This window comes from Eptesicus fuscus, chromosome 20 (genome assembly GCF_027574615.1).
Source record: "Eptesicus fuscus isolate TK198812 chromosome 20, DD_ASM_mEF_20220401, whole genome shotgun sequence".
NCBI classification, from domain to species: domain Eukaryota; kingdom Metazoa; phylum Chordata; class Mammalia; order Chiroptera; family Vespertilionidae; genus Eptesicus; species Eptesicus fuscus.
The window spans coordinates 8,465,589-8,488,172 of NC_072492.1; positions in this window are offsets into that span (position 1 = coordinate 8,465,589).

A 22,584-nucleotide genomic window follows, 5' to 3' on the forward strand; every position below is an offset into this window, starting at 1 on the left:
TGAGACAAAGGGAGGTGGAGCCAGAGGGCAGCAAAGGGGAGCAAGGACTGGCCAGCTCAGGAGCCCTCTCCCCAAATATTCTAGAGCAGTGGTTCTCAACCTTCCTAATGCCGTGACCCTTTAATACAGTTCTTCATGTTGTGGTGACCCCCAACCATAAAATTATTTTTGTTGCTACTTCATAACTGTAATTTTGCTACTAGAGGGAGGTGATTCCGGAAAGAGGAGGGCAAAAGACTAGATCCTTCTGTTACCTGATCCTTCTGTTGACAGTTGTTCACACCTACTTACCTGTCAGCCTCCTGAGGACAGGAACAGAATCTTATTCACCATTTGAATCACCAATATGCCCAGCCTGGCATATAGCAGGTAGATACAACAGTTTGTCCATTAAAAAATAAATAAATAAAAATAAAGGAGCAAAAAAGGAAGGAACGGAGAAAGGAAGGAAGGAGGTAAATCTGGTTCTTCATGTGTAATGAGGTCAGATGAGGGAACCAAGGCTGGGAGGCCCTTGGGCAGGCTGTTACACAGGTCCACACTGGACTTCACCCAGGCTCCATCCTAACTGCCCAAGGCACAGGAAGGCACTGCGTTTTACCAAGAAAAACTGGGACTCATTATACATAGTAACAGAAAAATTGCTTAAACACATTAGACACAATATCTTTGCAATCCCTTCCAGTTCTAAAGTCTATAATGCCAGTACTATTAATTGGATTCCTTCTATTTACACATAAATGCTTGGAAATCATTACAGGAGAAACTGGAAAGTTTCTGCTTTCTTATGGTCTGTTTTCCACTGACTCCTGATCAATGGCACCATCACCAACTTTGCCTCTTAAACCAGCATTACCCCCACAACCATCTCCACTACCACCACCACCATCTCCACCACCATCTCCACCACCACCATCTCCACCACTACCACCACCATCTCCACCCCCACCATCTCCACCACCATCACCACCATCTCCACCACCACCATCTCTACCACCATCACCACCACCACCACCACCATTACTACCATCTCCACTACCACCATCTCCACCACCACCATCTCTACCACTATCACCACCATCTCCACCACTACCTCCACCATCACCACCACTATCACCACCATCTCCACCACCACCATCTCCACCACCTCCACCACTACCACCACCACCACCACCACCATCTCCACCACCACCATCTTCACCACTACCACCACCACTAACCACCATCTCCAACACCACCACCACTAACACCACCACCAAAACCGCCACCCCCTCCATCATATTTTTTCCAGGCTCCATTTTCCTTTCAAGCCTCATCTTTGCCATCCCTTCTTCAGGAAGCCTCTCCCTTCCATCCCAGCTACCAGTCTAGGTCAATCTGTTTTTAAAATGACCTTCCTTTATGGTCTCAAAGTATAGCACAGACGTATCTGTATTGAAGATCATTTCCTTCTGCATGGAAATTGTTAGTTTCATTGCCTTTCGTTGGCCACAGAAATTATATACTTCATCCAGGTCATCACTTTTCCCAGGGCCTAGACTAAATCAGTGCCTGGCATATAAATATTTGATGATGTGTTGAATACACAAATCTTTTAAATTATTCCAAATATAATCTTAATTCCTTGAAATCTCAAAACTGTGGTGACTATTTTTGTGAGATTTTATTTATCAGCAAACATTGTGAAGTTGACTTTTCCATCTTAAGGTCCAGTGTTAATTACCAGGCCAGAGCCTGATTATTGGGCAAGGAGCACTGAGAAATAACTTCAGATAGCAACGCTACCTACATTTTTCCACTAGGTGGCAGCCATATCCAAGGAGCAAGCCACCTGTGCCCTGTGACCACACCCCCTGCCCAAGCAGTTGGGTCCTGGACTGAAGACCATCCCTCCACCCAGCCCTGGTCCAGCTCCTTTGAAGGACACAGACCACCCAAAAAGGAGGGCAGGTCCTGGCAGGTATTGCTCACCCTGGGAATATAAAAAAGATGTTCCTTCCTCCCTGCTCCACTCTGACCTGTTCTTGTAAACTCTACCAGTCCCTTCACCCTTCATGCCCTGCGCTCCCCCATCTCCTACCAACCCCCACCCCCCATTATAAAATTCCCCATTCCCGATGTAGGACCCAGCCCAGCTGCCATCTCCATAACATCTGCTCAATTAATATGTAGGAAGACAGAAAAGGGCAGTATCTCCTTGCATGTCCCCCAAGGAAATTAGGACATCTTGAGAGCTGTCATGTATGTGAGGCACAAGTAGACAAGGAGGAAGATAGACAGAGATAAGACAAAAGCTCATCAGGAGAGACAAGAAGAAAGGGAAAAACAAAGACAGAGGTGGCTGGAGGAAATGGCCTTACGGACATAGCTGTGGCCCCATGTGATTGGAGAGGAGATGCTCGACCCAGCGAGAGAGACAGGCTAGGGAGAAGCCTTTACTTAACTGAGTTTCTCAAAATGAACACGCAAGGAGACACTTAGGGCCGGAGAGTCCTATCTCCTTGGTCATAACACCCCTCCTTGATGGGAAAGGAAGAAGACAAAGATTAACAGGGGAGAAGAGCAGGTGGCCAATGGTGGCTCCTCCCTGGGGCTGCTGATTTGAGTAATTGCTTTGCATGACTCTCTTGGGCCATGGAAACAAACAGCTTCTCATCCGCCTTAGAAGGAGCCTGGGAACTTTGGACCAAGGGGCTTCCTCTCTCCCATATCCACCGGATCCACAGGAGCAGAGCCCTCCCCTCCACGCCTGCCTCCCTTACTTCTGTCTCTGTGGCGAGCTCTGCCCTTGGGCACAGTCTGGGACAGAAGCGTCATTGGGGTGGAAGCAATATGTTCACTCTGAACATATTCTCCAAGGGTGGTGGTGTTTTGGGGGTTTTGTGATTTTTGTTTTGTTTGTTGATGGTGTTTGTTTTTTGTTTTTATTTTTTCAGATTAAAAGCTGCCAATGGCATTTTTTAGGCTATGACAAAAAGTCATAGGAGCAAACACCGTGAAAGACAAGCGTGTCGATGTAAACACCTCTTCATTAGACCTGTAGCCCCACAGCCAATAGCAACGCCTCTGCTCGCTCCCTTGCTGGTACCCAGGCCCAGATCCCCTCTCCACGGTTAGAACTGGCCTCGGGAAGAGATACCCAGGGCCCTGTGGAAACTCCTGCTCAGGGAGACCTCCTCTGAAGAGGACTCGGAGATTACAGTTCATCTGAGAGTCCCTGTTTGTGAATTCCCATGACTAGATGTTGGAGGCAGAGAGAGGAAGACAGGCATGATCCCTGCTTGGAAGTCTTTAGTCCTAGTGACCTGTCCCAGCAGTACAACTGAGAAGCATAACAATGGGTGGCCCTGCCTGTGTCATGCGGCTATCCTGAGGACCAAATGGCATGCAGGCAAAAGGCTTCTGTTAATTGTAAGGTAGCTGGTGAATGTTCACTTGGCCACTCATTCCACATCAACTGGGCACCTCTTCTGGCCCAAGCACTGGCCCAGAATCCCAGGCTACAGTGGAAATCCAGGCACAACAAGGTCCTTGCTGAAGAGAGAAAAATGTAAAATGATCCATGAGGAAGCAGACAACCAAATCCATAATGTGGGAAGCAGCCAACCAAGTCCAGAATGTGGGAAGCAGCCAACCAAGTCCAGAATGTCCTAAGGTATTATCAGTGACTAAATAGTGTGAACAGTGGAGGGAGTGGCTACCACAGATGAAATGAAACTTAAATGGCTACTAGGAGGAAGGGCTAGTACTTGCAAGGATCCTGTTTTATGGAAACCTTGAGACAATCAGGAACATGTGAATCATGTCTGATGATTATGGTGATTATGATGGGGCTGTGGTTGCTTTTTCTGAAAAGAGAAGAAAGGAGTCCTTATCTGTTAGAGATACACGTCTTCACTTGCAAGGTTGAGCTAAACATCTCATGTTTTGGGGTTTGCTTTTGTGAACTCTGAGAAGAAGAAAAAAAACAAAGACACCTACTAAGAAGGGCTCCTGGTGGCTAACTGAGCTCAAATTTTTAAAAATAGATCAGCCATTTTTGCACAGGGACCTCTCCTGAAAACTGTACTTCACAGAGAAGCCTGCATTGAATTGCCTGCCTCTGCACTGAACTGTTGGCCTTTGTGCTATATTGCCTGCCTGTACTCTGTTTCTGCCATCTGTGCCGGCCCTTATCAGGGTTTCCTGGAATCCTATTTCAACCAATGGGATTGAGGTTTCCCCATGCAATCAGAGCTATGTAGTTCTAGCCAATCAAAGTGGCTCTATTCTAACCAATCAGGCCAGTGCCTTTTGGGCCAATCAAACTGCAAGGATTCAGAGCCCTCATTTGCATGAGGACAGACCAATCAGGGATCAGGGCCAGAGACTTCTGTCCATATCAGCCAGCTGCCCTCTGGCTAGCAGAGCACATTGTCCCTTTCCGCCAGAGAAGGAAGTCTGCATCTCCCTGGCTGAGGTGAATCTACCCAGGGCAGTGTGAAGGAGACCACCAAAGAGCAGAGCAAGGCTGTCTAGCCAGAGAGGGGCCTGGCCCCAGGGCCACTTGGCCCCAGAGCTGTTTTCACAGCTGTGCTGTATTACTGTTGAGCTGTGCGCTAAGTAAAATCTCCTTCTTCATCACAACCCAAATTGGGGATTTCTCTTGGCATTGAATTGGCACCAATGACCATTGGTTGACACTTTAAAATGCTAAAAAATAAAAATGTAGTATGGGGGGCACGGGGGAGACAAATGAAAAAGAATAAGCATTGATAATTACTGAAGCTGGATTGTGGTTATATGAAGGTTGATTAAATATTTTTTTTCGGGGCAGACAATCATTGGAAGTGTAATAGAGCAGCAGAACAACCAGACTGCCTAGGGAGGAGCATTGAACCCAGCCGGCCCAGGGGAGGATGCAGAAGGCGGAAGGCATGATCGGGCAGGTCAGCGAGGCATGAAGAGGGCAAAAAGGGCACTCCAGGCAGAGAGAGCCGGAGTGCAGAGGTGCGGATGCTCCACGGTTTTTATGAAGGTAACCGGTTCCCCTGGGTTCACTTGGAACTGGCCTGGTTTTACCACAAAAAGTCCTGTGTCATGTCCCAGGAAACCCATTCGTCGTGGGCTAACCCAGATGGCTGGTCACCCAGCCCTTCCATTGGGGCATAAAACATTGGACTAGTGGGTAAGGGGAGCAGAGCTGAGCTGGAGCGGCTGTGCCACTCTGAATAAGAGGCCAGGAGTCTCCCCCAGGCAGTTCTCATGCTTGCTCACTTCAATACCCCCACTGCAGCAGCAGCCCTTCCTCCCAGGACATTCAGAGTCCACTGCCCAGGGACCCAGCAGGCTTCTCATGCCCCCTGCTCTGTCCTGCTGGAGAGAAGCCTGAAAGTATCTACCCTGGACACTTTCTCCTGGGCCCCAACCCCTCTAATTTGCATATATACTCATATATGTATATATATATATATATACACACATGTGTACATATGTACATGTATAATATATACATACATACATATACTACATATATGTATAGTTGTCTCTCAGTGCCCTCAGGAGATTGGTTCCAGGACCCTTGGATGCTCAAGTCCTTTATATAAAACTAGAAGTCTGGTGCATGAAATTCATGCACAGGTGGGGTTCCTAGGCCTGGCCAGTGATCAAGGCCAATTGGGGCCAGGCCAATCTGGGCTGGGCTGATAGGGGCCCAAAGGCCCCAGCAGGGTGGGGAGAGGAGGTGATTGTCTCCAGGCCAGGCGTGGAAGGAACAGATGCCAGATGCCAATGCCGCCATCGTTGGTGCCCTGCCACCATGCGGTTCTCCGCCTCCCCCCCCCTTCCTTTCCTCACCACCGCACCGCCACCACAGCAGGCAGGCGGTGGGCTGATCGGAGCCTGCTGGCCGGGGGGAGGGACGGGGCACAGGAGGTTAGCTGCTGGTCCCGGGGAGGGAGCCAGCCCTTGGCCCCCCTGGGAAAGGGGCCGCATCCACCACCACCTACCTCCAGTTCCCCATTCCAGCCTAGGGCCTGGCCCCAATCAGGCAATCGGGGCCTGCTGGCCAGGGGAAGGGACCGCAGGAGGTTGGCCAGCTGGGGGAGGTTGGCTGTGGGAGCGCACTGACCACCAGGGGCCAGCTCCTGCATTGAGCATCTGTCCCTGGATGGTCAGTGCACATCATAGTGACCGGTCGTTCCAGTCATTCTGGTCATTCCAGTTGTTTGGTCGTAAGGGTAACTTAGGCTTTTATAGATATAGATGATGCAATATTTGCATGTAGCCTATGCACACTCTCCGGTATACTTTAAACATCTCTAGATTACTCAGAAAACTTAACACAATGCAAATGCTACATACATAGTTGGTATACTACATTGTTTAGTGAATAAGGGCAAGAAAAATGTCTGTACATGTTCAGCACAGATGCAACCATCGTGGGCCTAGCTCTGCACAGCACATGTCAGCACATGTCATACACCTTTTAAAAATATTTTCGGCCGAAACCGGTTTGGCTCAGTGGATAGAGCGTCGGCCTGCGGACTCAAGGGTCCCGGGTTCGATTCCGGTCAAGGCATGTACCTTGGTTGCGGGCACATCCCCAGTAGGGGGTGTGCAAGAGGCAGCTGATCGATGTTTCTCTCTCATCGATGTTTCTGGCTCTCTATCCTTCTCTCTTCCTCTCTGTAAAAAATCAATAAAATATAAAAAAATTTTAAAAAAATAAAATAAAAAAATATATATTTTCGTCTGTGGTTGGCTGAACTCACAAATGCAGAAACTGGATATGAAGGGTCACTTCCCTACCACTGCAGTGATTTACATACAATATATAATATATAGAATATAAATATACTCATTAAGCACTTACTGTCCTCATAAAAAAACCTTTATTTTATTAAGTGGATGTGGTCATTAAGGCTCAGAGAAGTTAATTTGTTTAAAGCCAAATATGAGGATAGCAATCTACCTCACATACCCATCTCATAGGGTTTCTGGGGGAATGAATGAAGTATCTATAATAATAAAAGCATAATATGCTAATTAGACTGGACGACCTTCCGGATGAAGCCAGGGCTGCGAGAGAAGCCCAGGTCCCAGGTGCCAGAGGGAAGCAGGTGCCGGCAGCCAGGGAAAGGAAGGCCTACTCTTGCATGAATTTTGTGCATCTTGCCTCTAGTTATGCATATAAAGTGCTTAGACTAGTGCCGGCTCTGGAGGAAGTGCTGCATAAGGCTTTGTCTCTCTGATGGCTACTTCTAGACCAGCCTACCACACCCTGCAGAGTGGGGAAAGCACAGAAGTCTAAACAAAGGAGAAAATAAATTATTTGATTATTTGCATTGCAAAATAATTCACCCCAGGTTCCTGCACAAGCCAGCCCATGGGTTTGACAAACTGAGTGAGCATAAAGGCTGAGGCGCCTACAGCAAAGCAAGCAACATCTTCGAAGCTTCCAGCCACAGCCTCTGGACTCGAGCCCCTGAGCAGAGGAGGCTCAGGCTCCGCTTTCACAGGGGAGGACACAAGAAAACCACTCAGCTTGACCCCTCGCGGCAGCTCAGTGGACAGGCCGGCCCTGTTAGCTGTCTGCTTCTCTGGCCATTTATCACACATCAGCCTCTGCAGAGCCTTCCCAGTCTGGAAATTTCCTGTTTGCTTCATAGACATGGAAATCAAGATGCCAGAGATGGAAGCAGCTCTCTCCCTCCATAGCCCCTGGTTCCCTGATCACTCCTGGGGGAACCTCCCCTACAGACCACAGGGAAGCCCCCAGTGACTGTCCCCACAGCCAGGACCTCCCTTGCCCCTGGCTCACAGCCAGTGAGCAGCCACAGCTCCTCCCTTCCCCCAGTTACCATGGAGAAGGGCAGAGCCAGCCTGGTGCAGGATCTTGGACAATTTTGTTGGCTTCAGGGTACCCATCAGCATCTTGAGAATGGGCAACTCAACACCTGGCACGCAGCTCTACAAGCACAGCTCGAGAACTGTTCATAGAGATGGGAGTCCCTTCCCTACCAGGGCAGCGATGACCTTCTTCTCTGTCACCACGATATGAAACCCCGCGGGGGAAATCGGGATGGCTGGGAGGAGCAAGGGGAGCATGCGCTGTGCCCCAGGTCAGAGCTGTCTGGGCGTGGGGTGTGAGGGGCCCTGTGCGCTCACCTTACCTCCTGCTGTGGACCCCTGGTATTTGTCACTTGTGGTGCCCACCTATCGCATTGGGAAGTTCCCGGGGTTGCCACCTGGGAACCAAGGGTGTCTAATCCATCTACACTGTCCTCTCCAACATCCCGAACCAGCAGAGCTCCTGACCCCATTGCCAAGGCCACCTGGGCAGCGCCGCACAGCCTCTGAGGAACCCACCCCTGCCCCACCATGCCCACCACACACTCCACCGACCCGGAGGCTCCGGGGCTCCCGGTCTCTGAGCCGGGTCAGGAAAAGCAGCCCGGCCGGCATCGCCCTGATGCGCACTCCCCAAAACTCGAAGACACACTGCAGAGATGCTTCATTAATTTTTCACAAGATTCATCTAAGAGTGGCTGAGCAGAGCTGAGCGAAGCCACATCCCCGGTGCCCGTGCCAGCAGCCCGCAAAGGGTTAAGCCATTAGCCCATATCCTGGTGAGCTCATCCCCGCTGGAGCCTGCTCAGTGGCTGGACTCGCTGCACACCAGCTCCTGGGCCGGCCCAGGGAGGCTTTCTCGGCTGGGATGAAGAACTTGAACAGAAACTCATTGCTGGCTTCCTCCCCGTGCGAGCCGCGTGCGACTCCCAGGTCCCCCATCCTCCCCGGGGACAGCAGGACAGTAAGTAAGGAGGGATTCGCCCCTCTGCCTTTCCTCCCGTGTCCAAGAGGAAGCTGCTTTTCACTTTGCTTTAGAATGTGTTGTCTTTGAACCGGAGTCAGAAGGCAAAGTGAATGACAGGCGGAGGAGAGGGGCACTGGGAGGGGGGAGCGGCTGCCAGCGGGCAGAGGGGACTGCCCAGTGAGAGTCCTGGCAGAGAGGTGGCAAGGGAGGGGCTGCCTGGCTGTGCACCTGGCAGAGGGGAGCAGGGTGGTGTGGCATCCAGCCTCCACCCTGGGCCGGCACTGGGGGCAGAGCTGGGCAGGGAACACATTCCCTAACCTGGTCAGAGGCAGGAGCAAAACAGGCAGACACTGACGTGCAAGATCACCCTCAGATCCCAGAGTGCACGGCGGGACTCAGACCCGGACCGCCTCCTGGGCATCCCACCTCAGACCTCAGCATCTGTCCACCCTCCCGCTGCAGGTGCCAGGCGCCCGGGAGGCGCCGGGAGAACAAAGTGCAGCGCTGGCTGGGGCATCCCCATCACAGACAAGGGAGACAGGCGGGAGCATAGAAACACGTGTAGGGGAGCGTGCTGGGACCAGACACCCGATGGAGCAGACATCGCCCCCTGAGCTAGCTTCCCACCTCGTTACCTGGCAGGGCCTGGGCGCGGCCGCTTGGAGACGGAGGTGAGCGGCACTGTCTAGGCTGAGTGGCCTTTGGCGAAGGTGCTTCCAAGAAGGTCTGTGAGCAGGTGACAGATGGTGGCTGTGCCCTGGTGCCAGGCAGTGCATTCAGAAATGCCCTGGCCTCTGTTTTATCAGCGCAGGCACCGGGCCCCACTCACCTTTATCAGAGAGCGGCGGTCACCACTGCGCGTCCTGTTGAGGGCAGGGCAGACACCAGCTGGGACAGCTTGCGGGGCACCGTGGGGACTCCACTGGGACATTTCAGGAATTAAAACAAAACGACCTTGGGTCTCCCTCAGGAATAATAAGTCATGTGACTTCCACCCCAGCATCTGTGGCCACCCTGCCTTCTCCAGCAGCTGACCTGGGAAGCAGGGTGTACCACCCACCCCCCTGCTCCAGTCCTTGCAATTCCCAGAATAGTCCAGCCGCTATCGGGGAGGGAAGCTTGGAAGGGGCAGATAACGCGGCCCCAGCACAGCAGGGACTCTCGGATATCGGGCCGCCAGAGACATGACAAGGAGGCCAGTTAAATGTGAATTTCTCATAAACAACAACTAAGCTTTAACATAAGTGTGTCCCGGGCTTTGTCTGGAATGTTCTCACACGAGAAAAGCATTCGTTGTTTATCTGAAACGCAAATTTAACTGGGCATTTTGTCATTTTATTGGCCAAATCTGGCAACCTGTTAATATTAATGGTGTTTCATCAGATTCAAGGGAGGATGAGCTCAAGACGTGCAGACAGCGGGTGGTGGGATGCTAGGAAGGAGGGAGTGGATAAAAAGAGAGGGAAGGCAGAGCTCCACCCTTGAGAGAGCATGGTAGATACAGTGTGTAAAAGCCCAGGATTCGGCCTCAGTTTCCTTATCTGGGAAATGGGAATGATTGTAAGAAGACCGCCCTCTTAGAGCTCTGAGGGTCACAAGAGATGCGCCACGTGAAGGGGCTGCTGTGTGGGGCTCTGTGCGCTCCGCGGGATGGAGGCACTCAGGCCGCTCCGTCCAGGCCTGCTGCTGCTCCTCTGGCGTCAGCTCCAGGCTGCAGCGTCAGCCCTCGCGTCTCTGGCAGCTCCACGCAGCAGCGCTAGGCCTAACCCCAGCCAAGGCAGCCACGCCTGCCGTTCCGTTCACAGCCAGGGCCTGTCCCAAGTGTGTTCTCCGTTTTCTTTGATTTGAAAAGAAAATCAAAACCGTCCCACAGGGCAGCAGGATAAACTGGAACAGACAGGCTCCAAAACTCTCCTCAGATCCTGGCTCGCTACTCACCTGCTGTGTATCTCTGGGCAAGTCACTTAACCTCTCTGATCCTCAGTTTTCAAGCCTGCAAAATGGGGTACTAACCCTCCCTTCCTTGGCGCCTAAAGATTAGATGAGGCCACGCGGAAAAAGCAGGCAGCATGGCTCCCAGCCCATAATAAGAGTCTGACAAGTGGCAGTTATTGTTATTGTGGGACATGTCAACCCTCCCCAGTACACTGTGTCTTCTGCTCACGAAGGGCTGCTCAGGTAGTTGGAGACTTCGAGAATGTCAGGCAGAAGGCAGCCATTCTTGGCAAGGTGTCAGTCCATTCGAGGCCAAGGAGGGGAGGAGAAGGGGGCTGGCCAGAGGGTCCCTCCTGGCTCCTTACAGCTTCCTCTCACGCCCCCTGGCTAGCCAGCCCCGTCCTACCACCCTCACTTGAGAACAAAGGGCATCGTGGACAACTGGGTGAGAAGAAACAGGAGAGATGGCGCTGACAGTGGTGTTGATGAGCCCACCTGCCACAGCCCCCCTGGTTATTGACTCATTTAACAAGCATTTGCTGAGTCCTGGCCTCAGGAAGGCACGGAGTTGCCTGCTGCAGAGCCTGGGAAGCCGAGAAAGCCAGCCCGGCCCACCAGCCGAGCCCCTTGAGGAGTCTGGGAGGGAACGAGGGCTTCTGGTCCTGTGAGGACAGACACCAGTCACACACGGTCACCTCCAGGGCAACAGTTCACTTACTGCACTTCCAACTGCCATTTCCATGAAGTGGTGCCTTTCAGACACTCAAGAACCTACCAGAGGGAAAGTGTTCCCTCCTCATTATCTCCGACACTCACTGTGGCTCACCAGCTTGCAGGCTCCACACACCACCAGACCCTGTGTTGGAGGATGAATATATGAGTGCGTGAGAAAAAGCCAGTTCCCCTGCCAGCTCTCTCCCTTCTCATTTGAGACCCCGGTGGGTGAGTGAATGTGGCTGAGCGAGGATGTGTGCACGCCTCGAGCTCCCCTGTGGAGAAGGACGCTGTCTGGCTTGCCTGTGAGTCCGTGTCCAGCAGAGGAAGGCACACGGGCGTTGCTTGACAAGTGTCTGTGGCCGCGCTGGTGAATGCTCTTAGCTGGGAGCAAAATAGCGACCTGGAGACACAAACACGATATAAGTAGGCAGGCTCTCCAAGTAAGCCAGCAATTACAAACACGTAGATAAGTAGACCAGTGATAACAAGATTAAGGGACCGTTCCAGGGGTTCCTCCCTTTGGATGTGTTTCTTTGCCTACCAAACCCAGTCTTTGCTCTGTCCAGGCCCCTCTGGCTCCCTGAAAGTCTGTGTTTTCCTTCAAGGGATGGAATCTGTCCAGATTCAAGATAGAAAAGGTAAAATTCTTGTCATTCTTTCCCCTCTTTCCCCCCCCTCTGCCTCCCTCTCTCCTCTGTCCATTTCCATCTTCATCCCATCCCCATTCCCACCTTCATTTCCATCTCCATCTCTATATCAATCCCCATCCTCAACCCAAACCTACCCCTTCTCCACCCCCACCTCCATCTCAATCTCTACCTCTATCTTCATCTCCACCTCCATCCCATCCCCAGCCACAGCCCAGTCCCCAGCCCACCTCCATCCCCATCTCTATCTTTATCCCCCTTCCATCCATCTCTATCCCATCCCCATCTCCACCTCTATCTCCATCTCCATCTCCATCTCCATCTCCATCTCCATCTCTATCTCCATCTCCATCTTTTATCCTCTGTCCCCAATTCCCAATTTCTCCAAGATGCATCTCTCTTCCTTTCAGAATCTACTCAGGATCAGTTACACAGTCTTTCCCATAAGAGCCAGGTGACTCCTCACCCTACAGATTTCCCTTTAATACCTCGACCTTATTCTGAGGTCACTTCACCCCTATCCACACCCTTACTTTCCTTTTCTGGGGTAAGATGTTCTGTGCCCACACCCCTACCCTGGATCCCCATGTTTCATCATATGGCTTCAACCATTATCAACATTCTGCCATCTTGGTGTAGCTATACTTCCACCTGCTCCCCAGCCTGACCCACTCGACTATTGAGACTTTTACAGTTATTTTTTCTGGGGTGTAATTTACACCCATAGAAATGCACAAATTTTAGTGTTTCACATTGACAAATAGCTCCTCCATGTATCCCACATCAATATCAGGAGACAGAACATTTTCACTCACCTCAGAAAATCCCAGTGAGTTCTTCCCCACATTTACAACCACTGTTTTGTCATCTTAGATTAGTTCTTAGAAGGTTCTAGAATGTTGTATAAATGAAAACATCTATAATAATAAAAGCATGATATGCTAATTAGACCAGACAGCTGAACAACCTTCTGGATGACCTTCCGGACTAAGCCGGGCCTGCAAGGGCCAACCCCCTTGCACAAATTTTGTGCTTCGGGCCTCTAGTATAATATATGTACTCTTGTATGTCTGACTTCTTTCATCCTGCATGAGACTCATCCATGTTATGTCTGTCCAAAACGAGCTCCTTTTTGTTGCTTAGTAATATCCTATTGCATTGTTTATATTTTCTTTTGCTCATACACATGCGGGTTGTTTTCTGGTTTGGGCTATTATGGGTAAAGCTGCTATGAATGATTAAACTAGTCTTTAATGGACATGGTTTTTCATTTCTCTTGGATAAAAAAAAATTTTTTAGCAGTGGAATTGCAGGATTAATGGGTAGGTGGATGTTTAACTTCATAAGAAACTTCCAACCTTTCTCCAAAGTGGCTGTGCCATTAACATCCCCACCAGCAGTGCACGATAGCTCTCACACCATCGCTCGCTGTTTGGTATTGCGAGGTTTTAAGTTTTCATTCCTCCAGTGAATGTGTGGCTATATCTCATTGTCATTTTAATTTGCACTTTTTCTATTGAATATCAATTTCAAGCACTTTTTCTTGTTCATTTATTTGTCTTCCTTTGAAATGGGCTTGTCCAAATCTTTTGCCCGTTTTCTAAATTAGGCTGTTTGTGTTTTTATTAATCAAATGTAGTCGTTCTTATATATTCCAGATACAAATCCTTTAACAAATACATATTTTGCAAAAATTTCCTCCGAGTCCATAGCTTGCCTATTCATTTTCTTCTTAGTCGCTTTTGAGGAGCAGTTTTCAATTATGCTGAAATCTAAATTATTGATTTATATTTTTCTTTCTTGGTTATTGCCTTCTCAGTCCTGTCTAAGGAATTTTGCCTGCCGCCAGGTCCCAAAGATATTTTCCTATATTTTCTCCTAAGAGTTTATAGTTTTACATTTATGTTCAAGTCATGTTTTGTGATTCATCTTGATTAATATTTGCTGGTCGTGTGAGGTGGAGTTGTCCCATTTCTTCCCATGTGAACATCCCGTCACTCTAGCACATTTGCTGAAGTGACTTTCCTTTCCCCATTGAATTGCTTTGGTGCATTTGTCAAAAGTCAGTTGTCCTCGGTTACTGTTTGGCTTACTGGGCTGGTTGCTAGAGTCAGCAGCCTGACTTCCTACAGGTCTGACTATAGACAGAGGCTGGCTTCCTACAGGTCTGACTATAGACAGAGGCTGGCTTCCTACAGGTCTGACTATAGACAGAGGCTGGCTTCCTACAGGTCTGACTATGGACAGAGGCTGGCTTCCTACAGGTCTGACTATGTACAGAGGCTGGCTTCCTACAGGTCTGACTATAGACAGCAGCCTGGCTTCCTACAGGTCTGACTGTGGACAGAGGCTGGCTTCCTACAGGTCTGACTGTGGACAGAGGCTGGCTTCCTACAGGTCTGACTGTGGACAGAGGCTGGCTTCCTACAGGTCTGACTATGGACTGAGGCTGGCTTCCTACAGGTCTGACTATGGACAGCAGCCTGGCTTCCTACAGGTCTGACTATGGACAGAGGCTGGCTTCCTACAGGTCTGACTATAGACAGCAGCCTGGCTTCCTACAGGTCTGACTATGGACTGAGGCTGGCTTCCTACAGGTCTGACTATGGACAGCAGCCTGGCTTCCTACAGGTCTGACTATGGACAGAGGCTGGCTTCCTACAGGTCTGACTATAGACAGCAGCCTGGCTTCCTACAAGTCTGACTGTGGACAGAGGCTGGTTTCCTACAGGTCTGACTGTGGACTGAGGCTGGCTTCCTACAGGTCTGACTGTGGACAGAGGCTGGTTTCCTACAGGTCTGACTACGGACAGAGGCTGGCTTCCTACAGGTCTGACTACGGACAGAGGCTGGCTTCCTACAGGTCTGACTATAGATAGAGCCTGGCTTCCTACAGGTCTGACTATGGACAGAGGCTGGCTTCCTACAGGTCTGACTATGTACAGCAGCCTGGCTTCCTACAGGTCTGACTACGGACAGAGGCTGGCTTCCTACAGGTCTGACTATGGACAGAGGCTGGCTTCCTACAGGTCTGACTATGGACAGCAGCCTGGCTTCCTACAGGTCTGACTATGGACTGAGGCTGGCTTCCTACAGGTCTGACTGTGGACAGAGGCTGGCTTCCTACAGGTCTGACTATGGACAGCAGCCTGGCTTCCTACAGGTCTGACTATAGACAGCAGCCTGGCTTCCTACAGGTCTGACTATGGACTGAGGCTGGCTTCCTACAGATCTCACTGTGGACAGAGGCTGGCTTCCTACAGGTCTGACTATAGACAGCAGCCTGGCTTCCTACAAGTCTGACTGTGGACAGAGGCTGGTTTCCTACAGGTCTGACTGTGGACTGAGGCTGGCTTCCTACAGGTCTGACTACGGACAGAGGCTGGCTTCCTACAGGTCTGACTGTGGACAGAGGCTGGCTTCCTACAGGTCTGACTGTGGACAGAGGCTGGCTTCCTACAGGTCTGACTTTGGACTGAGGCTGGCTTCCTACAGGTCTGACTACGGACAGCAGCCTGGCTTCCTACAGGTCTGAGTATGGACAGAGGCTGGCTTCCTACAGGTCTGACTGTGGACAGAGGCTGGCTTCCTACAGGTCTGACTATGGACAGCAGCCTGGCTTCCTACAGGTCTGACTATGGACAGCAGCCTGGCTTCCTACAGGTATGACTATGGACAGAGGCTGGCTTCCTACAGGTCTGACTGTGGACAGAGGCTGGCTTCCTACAGGTCTGACTACGGACAGCAGCCTGGCTTCCTACAGGTCTGAGTATGGACAGAGGCTGGCTTCCTACAGGTCTGACTGTGGACAGAGGCTGGCTTCCTACAGGTCTGACTACGGACAGAGGCTGGCTTCCTACAGGTCTGACTACGGACAGAGGCTGGCTTCCTACAGGTCTGACTATGGACAGCAGCCTGGCTTCCTACAGGTCTGACTATGGACTGAGGCTGGCTTCCTACAGGTCTGACTTCGGACAGAGGCTGGCTTTCTGCTCTGGTGTCTGTAGAGTAGGAGTTGGTTTCCTGGGCTGGTTGCTGCAAATTGTGGGTCAGAGTCCTATCTTACCTTATAATAGACAAATATGCAAATTGACTGCACCTTCGCTACGCCCAAGCCACGCCCACAAACCACGCCCACCAGGAAACCGTTGCAGGGACATTGGGGTGTGGCGGAGCCCAAGGCCAGGAGCCTGCACGGATCGCAGGAAACCACTGGGGGTCGGCTCCTGCGATCCTTAGCAGGGATGTTGGGTGTGGCCGAGCCCAAGGCCACCACCCAGGGCCAAGCCCCGACCCTGAAAGAAGGCAGAAGGCGGTGGCCACAGCCAAGGCCTGGGTCCCCGGTGCCAGCAGAAAACTGGTGCAGGCAGCCAGGTGAATGAAGTTCTATTGCACGAATCTTCGTGCAAACGGGCTACTAGTTTTTATATATAGTTTGATCATCATCTATTTGTATATTCAGCCTCTAATTTATTACAAACATTTACAAATGGACATAAAAGTAGAGATAGTAATATAGTGAACTTCCATACATATATCATCTAGATTTAATGATTTTATTTTGTCATATTTGATTTAAAGTTTGGTATTTCCATGTGGATCATAGCATCACAATATGTCATCCCTATATGTTGTTTCAAGATGCATCTCAATATTTATAAAGATATTTTCTTATGTGTCCACAATATCGTTATCATACTGAATACAAATTTTAAATCTTTAATGTCATCCAATACCCAGTCCATATTCAAACTTCCCTAAAAATATCCCAAAATGTCTTTGTACCATTGGCTTGTTTTAGTCAGAATTTAAAGAAAGGGACATATTGCATTAAGTCATATCTTTTAATTATCTTTGTTTAAACATTTTATTGATGTTTAACATACAGAGAGGAAAGCAATCAATTAAAAGTCTGCAGCTCAAATAGAACACACCCATGTCACCAGCTACTATCAGATCAATAGTCATACCTGCACCCCAAAAGTCTCTGTGCACCCCTGCTTTCAGACACTGCCCCACCCGCCAAGGGTAACTATGATCCTAACCTCCAATAGCATCAATCATCTTATAGCTTTTTGAATTTTATTTAAATGAAATCTCATTTTATGTAAATGAAAATGTGTCTGGCTTGTCTTGGTCAGCCTCCTGTTTGGAGATTCCTGCATGGTTTTCTGTAGGGAGATTGTCGTTCTTTCCTACCTATGGCTGCATAGTCCCAGACCAGCCCACCCGCTGCAGGTGCCCATTCCTGGTTGTGTGCGACAAATAAGTTCTACCACTGATCTTCCTCCTGACCCTCCAAATATGGCCTCCAGGGGAGTAGGACCTATTCTCCCTTTGGAAATTGATGCCCAAAGGGCTGAGCCAACATTCAAATCTGTGGTTAGTCCAGGAGGCCCCGAGTCTTTGGCCTTCCACTATCTCTCACCTGGAAATCCTTACCTTAATTACACCTGCAGAGACCCTTATTCCAAATTAGGGTCACATGCTGAGGTTCTGGGTGGACAGTTGAGCGCACTGCAGGTGGTTAGGGACTCATTCAACCCAAGGCCCCAAAACTTAATCCAAACCTGAAAGCGTGGTTCTTCCCAGGGGACCAGCTCCCAGGTGTTGCCAGGTCCCTCACAGAGCAGCAGCGTCAAGGCCAAATCCTCTAGCACCTGCTAAGTGTCAGGCTGTGCTCCGTGAGACACTGTTGAGTGGAGGGTGAGTAAACTCAGCCTTGCAGTTTGCAAGCGATGAGGCTGGGAGGGAGGGAAGGCCAACCTGTGGCACTGGTTCTTTACCAGCTTGGTTTTGCCCCGAGGGGCACTTGGCAGTGCTTGGAGATGTTTCCACCTTTCTTGACTGAAGGGGGGAACCGCTGCTGAAAAGTGGGTAGAGGCTAGAATGTTAGTAACTAACCTACAATGCACAGGACAGCCCCACCACAAAGAGTTATTGGGCCCAAACATCAATAGTGCCACTGTTGAGAATCCCTGGTATAAGAAAAAAAAAAAAAAAGAATCTTTTAGGATTTTAATAAAAAGTTATAAGGCACATACTGCCCCCAGGGGGTGATTTCCAGGGAGCCTGCATTCTCAGAATTCGCGTGTGATTCACCACCCGGGGGCCTATCTAAAACAGCTTTGGAATACTCTCAGCCCAACCTCTTCTCGAGACCAATGAGGAAACAGGGACCAAAAAAGACAATACTTTTATTAGCAACAGGGTCTTCTCTTAGACGCAGGGATGTGTCACACACACAGCAGGTTTTTGTGAGTTGATAGTCACTCCACCCCTGGGAGACAGGTACTCTGTTATCTGTATCTCATGCATGGCGCTCGTAAGCCTCAGGGTGGTAAGTAACCTGCCCAAAGTCCCAGAGCTCAGGAAGGCAAACTGGGTTCAAACGCAGTCTTTCCAGATCTTCCTGTCGCTTGCGGACACTGCAAGTAAGTTAAGTGCTTGCTGGGCCTGCGAAGGAGTGATTCTTCCCAATACAGTGTCCATCCCACGGCCACACCCTGCCTGCCCTTCACTATCCATGGACACACCTCTTCCTGAGTGAGTCCCCTGGGTTTATTTTCAATCCTCACCTAACAACCAGTGTTTTGCATTGATTTTTTTTTTTTCTTTTAAGAGAGAGAGGAAGGGGAGGGAGAGAGAGAGAGAGAAACATCACTGGACTAACTCCCATACATGCCCCAACTTAGGAACAAACCCACAACCTATGTTTGTATCCTGACTGGGAATCGGACCACAAACCTTCTGGTATACGGGAGGACCAACCAACTGAGCCACCCGGCCAGGGCAGTAAGTAAACTAAGTTAAAGGTTCCCATTTGGGGGGGTTCATGGACCATAAGAATTTAGATGATAGATGATAGCTAAATAAATGTAGATAGATAGATAGATAGATAGATAGATAGATAGATAGATAATAGATAGATAGATAGATAGATAGATAGATAGATAGATAGATAGATATAATAGATAGGCAGACATCTGCACAGGCTAGCCAACCTTTTACCTTGGCAAATACAGATACTAACAAAACCAATGATCATCTTCCATCATGGTCATTTCATAAAATGAAGCAATGCCCAACAAGGAAGGAAGAACAGAATCTCAGAGTAAAAATAGTCCTTTAAATTAAATGAATGCAACACTATGAAAAACAACAGTGACCTTATTTCCCTGCTGTATGCTGAGTCAGTATTCAATTACTTATCTACGGCACTCATCTTCAGGAAGAGGTAGTTTACTGCAGAAAGAAGCCCCAAAATGAAAAACTCAGACGTTGTCAGCATTGAAGGACCCTCCGGCCTCATCCAGACCAGTGTGCTACACATTAATGAGCTCCTCACAGGGATAAAGAGCGTGTGTGAGGTGCTTCCAGCAAGGCCAGGCAGTCCCTCCGCCTCCCTCAGAGTCCAGGAACCCGCTGTCCCTGGCAGGGGTCTCACCTCCAGTTGCCCACTTCCTGTTCACGATGCAGTGGCCACCTCACACCCCGAGGGTAGCTCAGGGGAGCAGTCCTTCCTCCTCCAGCCCAGCTGTCCTCCAGCACAGAGGAGAACGGCCAGGTTCCCCACTATAACCTCTGCAGCGTCTGAGCAGCGAGCCCTTCTGCCCTGGGCCTTCCCTGCCAAGTGGTGGAAATGGTGACCCAGAGAAAAGCCCATGAAGGTGTCAGACTGCCCACCTAAGGAACCGGGTGGCAATGACCAACGCAAGGTTCCCGGCTAAGATGTCCTCATAGCCTGTGACCCCTTTCCTGCCTCCAGACCACTGGGGAAGAGGTCACTTTAAAATGACTGCTTAACCTAGCTGGTTTGGCTCAGTGGATAGAGCATCAGCCTGCAGACTGAAGGGTCCCAGGTTCGATTCCAGTCAAGGGCACATGCCTGGGTTGCGGACTTGATCCCCATTGCGGGGCATGCAGGAGGCAGCCGATCCATGATTCTCTCTCATCATGGATGTTTCTCTCTCTCTCTCTCTCTCTCTCTCTCTCTCTCTCTCTCTCTCTCTCCCTTCCTCTCTGAAATCAATAAAAATATTTAAATAAATAAATAAGAATAAAATGACTGCTTAGCTTTGCAAATACTCCGCAGGGCTGAAGGGAGTGAACACCTGTCTGCACTTCCAAAGCACGTCAGCATACTTCTCAGTCTCTGGAGGCAGCAGCCCCCGCTCCTCCTCCAGAGGAGAGTATATGAGTGAATACCGCGTGCTGAAGGCCCGGCAATGCTATCATTCCCCTTCCTCCCCGTCTCGGGAGGCGCCTACACTGCTGCTCTGGACAGTGGGAACATGTGCTTTGGGGAGGGGGGACACTACCCTGTGGCGGCTCAGGGGATGGATGTTGAGGCGATTTGTCTGAAATTAACATTGTGGGAAGTGTTGAAGGACAACCCAGTCCCTAAAGGGACCCTCGATGGAAGTGCCTTGGTAAAGAAGAAACGGCAGGTGCAGAGGGTTGGGGCTGCAGACACCATCTCCTTTATCCCAAGCTGTCTTTCACCAGGGCTGGCGCCACAGTTTCCAAAAATGCACCCCCCTCCATATGTGGGTCTGGCTCTCACTCTGTTTGGGGTGGGTCAGGGGGACCCATTGTAACTGGGAAGAATAGCCTACTTCAGTGGTCGGCAAACTCATTAGTCAATAGAGCAGCAAACCCGAGCTGCAGTTTGCCGACCACTAGCCTTTCTCTCCCAATAAACTTTTTGCTGTGATGAGAAATCTCTCCCATCCCCCTCACACGAGGGATACTAGTAGCTGCTGGTTTGAGTGGGGCCGATGGGGTCAGAGGCACCTGGGAAACCTGGAGGAGGAGGGGAGACACTAAGGACCAAAGGCAGCTGATCGGAGGAGGGAGAAGAGCAGAGGCTTGGGAGAGCGCTGCTTGGGGAGCTCCCACCAGGCAGGCGGGGGCCCTGCAGAAAGCAGCGAGAGAGGCTGTGGATCCAGGATACAGAGGGGAGAGTGGCCAGCCTGGTCCCCCAGCCAAGCATGCGCAGGGAGGCACCAGGCTCCTCCGGGAAGAAGGGCGTAGGTATAAGTAGTGCTGTAAGGAAAGGTGGACTTATTGTTGGTGACCAGTGGACAGGAAGGAGGGAGGGAGAAAAAGGAGAGAGGGAGGGGTTCAGTGGGGGGGGGGGCAGAAAGGAAGTTACTCATTCTCTCCCTCATTTGACTAAAGCTGCAGGAATCTCAGTCTAGGGCACAGCGCTGTCCGGGATCCTCTGGAGGTAATGCAAAGAGGAGTGAGGGCGATCACTTGGCGATGACCTCCGGGCGGGTGCCTGGACTCTGCTGACCTCCTTCCTCCCCCACACAGAGAGTATCTAATACCAGGAGAGCATCTAAAATCATTCATCTCTTACTGACTTGCAAACATATAGGCATTTGCACTTGAACCCATCATTTCTGATCATGGAATGAAAGGTTTTAAACCCCCTTAACGGTGATTGAGCCAGCGTGGCTCTGGGGGAGTATTTGGGAGGTGAGTATTGTCTCTCAGCAGCTGGCATTGCTCTGCACAGGTGACCACCTGCCTCCCCATGGGGCTGGGGGACGAGAGAGCTCTGGTGAGTGCGAGGTACACTGATGGGCTCTAGGTGAGAAACTGGAATAGGCAGTTGGGCTCAATCTATACCCTTACTGGTCTAAGAACAGGAAGGTGGGAATCTGATGTGATTCACGTGGGCAGTGGGAAAAGGGGTCATTTAGATATTAACCCTTTGCACTCGCTTGCTTTTTTCTCGATTCCTTTATTCTACTCGGGATTTAATGCTAACCGTGTCGAGTCACACTCGACATCCGAGTGCAAAAGGTTAAAGGTCACACTGAACCTGAGGCATCACTGTCCTGTGCTGACAAAGCACATACAATCCCAGGCTGCACTAAAAGATGGGCCCCAGCCCATCCGTAGCCCGTAGTGTAAGAGAAGGGCAGACTGGGTTTAATCCAACCTTGTGGTAATTTGCCTCACCTCGCTGAGCCTTGGCTTTCTCATCTGTAAAACAGGATGCTTACCTCACAGGGGTACCGTGAGGTTCCGGTTTGACGGAAGAGTGTGTAGCGCAGCACATAGCACACACTGCACCTGTGCGTGCACACACACGGTTATGTATTAAGTATCACTACTCTAATGGACAAATGATACCCTTTATGGAGTGCTTGCGATATGCTAGACATTGTTCCAATGCATTACATGTCTTAATTCATTGAGCCCTTTTGAAAACCCTACAAGTGGTAGTATTATCCCATTTTATAGATAAGAAAATTGAGGCACAGAGACATTAAGTAACTCACTCAAGATCTCAGAGCTAGAAAGCTATTGAGTCTGAAAGTCAGGTGCCAATCAGTAAACTGTTGATTTTGTTTGTTTAATGGGCACGGCTGTTCCCAGTTTTGAATACTAAAAACTTGATTAGATGATGTAATATTTATCTCTTACAAGAACACATACCAGCTTGAGTGGTTTCTATTTTATGTGGCTCTC